The following is a 5,669-nucleotide window of genomic DNA, read 5'->3' as shown; positions in this document are numbered from 1 at the left end:
TTTGTAACACAAGTAGAAAAATATTTTCTAAAAGCATTTGTATATATATTTAACACAAAATAATAAAAATAAATATGATAAAGAGGGCCAGAGTAAGAAAAAAAATTATTTTTAAGAAAAAATATTTAGGGATGCGGCTAGTGGAGTAGGGGTAGGGGTGGGGATAAGAAAATAAGTTCTATTTTTAAAAAATATTAATTTTTTTTTTTTTTTGTGGGGGGGGGTGGGTTGGGGGGGGGGGGGGGGGTGGTGGGGTGCTGTAAGAAAATTTTCTTGAAAGTTTTAAAAAATAAATTTTAAAAATAAAAAAGAAAATAGTGGGGAAGGAGGGTTAGTAGGTGGTGGGTGGTGGGTTGGAGGCGAGTGTCGAGTAAGAATAAGCTTTTGAAATATTTTTTAAAAATAAATTTGAAAAAATTAAGATAGGGTTTTGGTGGGGGTGGGGTCGGGTCAAGGTAGGGGTGGGGGCGAGATTGATGGGGTGGAATTTGGGGTAGGAGGTGGAGTTAAATAATATAAGGTGAAGGATAAAATGAGATTATATAATATTAAGAAAGCGTATAAATGAAAAAAATATAAGAGAACCATGGGATACCACCAAATTGGTGGGTTTTTTTTATGGTTATCAAACCATGAAATTAAACCATACCATACTATATATTTTAAGAAACAATCAAAACAAACATGGTTCTTTTAATAAGTATATCATACCATACCATGAAAAACCATCATCCAAATAGAGGGTTAGGCATAATACCTAAACAAACATTGGCCTCAGCTGATATGACTTCATATGCACACGTAGACATTTAGATTTATATCAAATTAAATAAATAATTATAAATATTTTATATGACATAATATATATAAGATACAAATTGCCCACACAGTATGTCATACAGAGGAGGATTCAGGATTTGAATTTTGAAAGTGCGAAGTAAACTTATTGATTAAATCAATCGGATTATTTATTTTTTCGATCTATAAAACAATTCACAAATCAATCAATAAGAAAAAGAACAGTAATAAAATGACAAAGCCTAAATTTTTAATGATATTACTAATATCATAACATCCATAATTTATTACAATTGTCCACAACGAGTTTTCATATTTTGAAAACGATCAATGATGACATCATTATTTTCATTTACAAATACATCACGCTCTATGTAACATACTAAGAAATTATTTACATATTGATCATCAATACTATTTCGCACTTCATTTTTTATGTTCTCTATATATGAGAAATCTCTCTCCACTATTGCCATAACAATGGGTAAAATCATAATCAATATCACAATTAAATAAACAAGTGAATAAGTCTCCAAAAGATTTGCCTCAATTAATGCCTTTGTCAAATCACGAATTTCTTGCGAGTTGGAGAACTTGAAATTACCACTTCGCATACGAATTATGAAAGAATCAAGTTAGTAACTCAAATCTCGAAGCTTTCCATCATCAAACTCATTTGGATAACACTTTTCTAAAGTCATGATTCTACCTTTGTCAAAGTTAGAGAAAGAATTAACAGGATTCAAGCTGCCCATCTTAAGAATCAAATCACTATTCACTACATCAAAACGATCATTAAGCTCTTGAAATTGCACATCAATGACAACAAAAAAGATTTCAACATGCAAGTGGTACGAATAACAAACATCCAAACACTTACGTTTTAACTTTTCAGGAAAATAAGGCTTATTTAATTTGAGAATCAAGATACCATGTGAATCACAAAATGAAGAAACATGATACAAGTCAAATGGCCACCTTAATTTTTGAAGACATGATTGGAGGTCATCATTTAAAGGCTCAAGACTTGGTCACCCCGAGGGCACAAGAATATGCAAGAAAAACCCGTTTTGAGCACAAGTAAGGCCGTGTGTGGAAGATTGCTTGGAGCATCGAAGACTTGAGGACTCACGATTTTGGACAACACTTAATGGGTCATGATTTGGTCATCTTCATTAAGGGTATTTTGGTCACTTCATTGGGTCCAAATGCACTCCATGGCCACCCCACCCTTTAAGGGCATTGTTGTCATTTTGCCTTGTCTTGTAATAGAATATAAATATAATATTTAAGGTCTTTTTCTCATTAGTTGTTCATTGGTGTAAGACTTGGAACATAAAATATCTTTAGTTGTAGGGCTTGGAATAGCCGCCACACCAAAATGAGGGCAACAAGTGTGGATATCACTTGTGTTGTAATGTTGGGTTGAGACGTTGGTATTTAGAGGAGGTAAAGTTCCTCTTGTGTCAACGTAGGAGTTAGGTTAACCGTTGTGTGTAGTGTTAAGGGTCCAAGATTACCATATTCTTGGATTCTTAAGATTATACCGACCAAGGTCTAACTATCTATCTATTTTGTTTATGTTGTAATCGTTTGTTTGTGTTCTTGTAATTCAAATCCTTAGCTTGTTGTTCTTGTTCTATTGTTGTTGTTCTTCATCTTGTTGTTGTTAACATAGTTTGTTGTTAGCTGTTTTTAGGTGATAAACACATCAATACATTATGTTTTTGTTGTTGTTTGTTGAATTAGAGTGTGGTCTTCAAAAGGGTCCTCGGATCTTTGCTCTTGTGGACTGATTTTGAAGTGTGTTTCATATTGTCCTTATAATTCTTGTATCATTTGGTATCAGAGACATCTTTTATTTTGTTCTAACAAGATCAATCTTGGGCTTGAGAGTTGAAATAAAATATCAAAAAAAAGAAGAGTTGAAAAATTGAAAAAAAAAATTCCAGAAAAAGAGTAATCTGCCCCGTTCTTGTTGTTCTTGGCCAAGAAAGTTGATGTTCTTGCTGTTGTATTGGCCGAGACATGTTTCTTAGTGACTAGATCTTGTAGTCTTTTGTTGTTTAGAGTGTTTCTAGTGTTTGTTTCTTTCTCACCAACACCAAAAAGTGTCCAAATCTAAGCTTGAACTTAAACTTGTTGATGTTGTTAATGTGAACAAAGTGTGGCTGATTTGATGTTGTTGTCATTCTAAGCCTTGACCGTGTTGAAGACCTTATTGTTGTGGAGTTGTACGTTGGAATTTGTTATTGTTCTTGGAGAATATTGTTGTTGTTCTTGGTGTTGTTATTGTGTTCTTGTTGTTCTTCACCCTTTTCATCTTTTGTTAAAACAAAAAGTGAACATTAGATCCACAAAAGGTGAAAGACCAAGTTGTAGTACTTGTTGGTATAAGACTTGATCACATCACTCAAAAGACTTGACAACCACTTTTCACCTACTTTCCTTGACTTAAGGACCTTGTTTCAAGGAGAAAGTACCAAGAAGGTCAAGTCTTGTTTTGAACTTGAAAATGAAGCTCCAAGACCAAATTTCCCTCCATTAACCAAATCCACCATTTCCAAATTGTAGATTGGTCAGACTTGAAATTGGAGAGTAAAATTTTGACAAAACCGAGGCCAATACTGGATTGCCACATCACTAAATTACTGTTCACGCAACATTTTGATTTCAGCTTTTTAGATTTATTAGTTTCATTTTATTGTTTCTTAGTTTCGTTTGTTGGTTTGAACAGTAATTGGCGATCTAGTAATCTTCTACTAGCTTGTTGGTTAGTTTTTGTGCCTGTTTGTTCGTGTCAGCGTTATTTTGTGCTATTCTTATTTTTGAATCGTAGAATTTCTTGGTTCAAGTTCGAGCATTATTTCCTTGAGTCTTCAAACAAAGAATCCTTTCCGACAGACTCACCCCTCGACTCATCACGAACTACAAGTCGACTTGTAACACTTGTGAATCCAAGTGTGAAACGATCAAGTATGTGAGAGTGTGGCGAGGTTGTTTCGAACTAACTTATGTTTTATTTTGTAGACTTGTTCTTTTTTTTTAGGTGCAATTACGATGGAACCCGCGGCTGCAAGTGCTATTTTGGATAAACTTGAAGCCATTAATGAAATTTGGATCATATGGGAGTTCCAAGGGAGCAAGTGGGCTACCTGGACACACGTCAAGATGAAGACTGTAGCTCATGTGAGCTACGAGGTAAAAATGTTATCCCCTACACTCATATGAACATAGTTGCGGTTTTACCTAGTGTAGGAGTGCATGAGTCTTTATTTTGTGATACTCTTGATATTGTTAGGTCACACGAAGACCAAACTCTTGTTGTAGGTACACAAGCACTAGTTGATCCTTTAGATGATGAAATTGATTCTTCTTGTGAGAATGATTTGTGTCCATCTGGTGCTAGCACTTACAACTTGACTAAGGTTCCATTACTATGTGACGAGAGTATTCACACACTAGTTGACTTTTATGAAAAATAAGGTGAGTCTACGTTGGTATGTGAATTTCCAACAACTAGTGAGGGTGAGTAAAATGATCAACCGGGCGTAGATGATCTTGATTTGCTTGAATATTTAGAAAACCCGAGTTGTGATTGTCTTTGTGAAGATAATTTTGATTGTGGTCCTTTGACTTCCCGTGATGGTTTGTATGTATGTGAGGACAACTCTTGTGAAAGAGAAGGTGATATGTGCTTAGAAATGTTATCTACTTCGTCTTTATGTGTTTCTTATATTGGGCATATTCCTAGTGTAAATTTTGAAACTAGTAGTAAGTGCATGCATGGGAACCCTTTATTTGAAGTTGACTTATGGAACACCTTTCTCAACCCCCTTTTAGTTCATGATATTTTAATAGTGATAAAAAGGGCTTGCTTAATTTCGAGGATGACACCCTAGGGGAAAGTGAGAGTGGCCGAGACCTAAGCCCTTGATTATGTCTCCCATTCGATCCTGGTAACTTCTTAGGGTGTGAAGGATGGATAGTTGTTGGTCGGTCCACTTGTTTGAGTGATATTGTTATATGTATTAGGTGGACTTTACTTTCAATTAGGACACTACCCCTTGATGGTGGTTTCTTTTGCCAACTCCTTTGTAATTTTTTTCTAAGTCCCTCGTGATTATAACAAAGGACGTGTAGTTATATCTCAAGTGTGTACCTCCTTGGCATGTTGATGTTGTTTATTGTACTAACTCTAACCCTCATGTCATGAGGATGTGGTTCTTATTTGTCTTCTCTTTGTTCTTGCAAGGTTTGGATTCGAGGTCAAAACCTTTTCAAGAAGGGAAGGATGATACAAGTCAAATGGCCACCTTAATTTTTGAAGACATGATTGGAGGTCATCATTTAAAGGCTCAAGACTTGGTCACCCCGAGGGCACAAGAATATGCAAGGAAGGCCCATTTTGAGCACAAGAAAGGCCGTGTGTGAAAGATTGCTTGGAGTATTGAAGACTTGAGGACTCACGGTTTTGGACAACACTTAATGGGTCATGATTTGTTCATCTTCATTAAGGGTATTTTGGTCACTTCATTGGGTCCAAATGTACTCCATGGCCACCCCACCCTTTAAGGGCATTGGTGTCATTTTGCCTTGTCTTGTAATAGAATATAAATTGAATATTTTAGGTCTTTTTCTCATTAGTTGTTCATTGGTGTAAGACTTGGAAAATGAAACACCTTTAGTTGTAGGGCTTGGAATAGCCGCCACACCGAAATGAGGGCAATAAGTGTGGATATCACTTGTGTTGCAATGTTGGGTTGAGACGTTGGTGTTTAGAGGAGGTAAAGTTTCTCTTGTGTCAACGTAGAAGTTAGGTTAACCGTTGTGTGTAGTGTTAAGGGTCCAAGATTACCATATTCTTGGAT

The sequence above is a fragment of the Capsicum annuum genome, chromosome 1 (assembly GCF_002878395.1).
Source record: "Capsicum annuum cultivar UCD-10X-F1 chromosome 1, UCD10Xv1.1, whole genome shotgun sequence".
Lineage (NCBI taxonomy): Eukaryota > Viridiplantae > Streptophyta > Magnoliopsida > Solanales > Solanaceae > Capsicum > Capsicum annuum.
The sequence above is the reverse complement of the archived record's forward strand: the minus strand, read 5'-3'. Positions refer to the sequence as shown.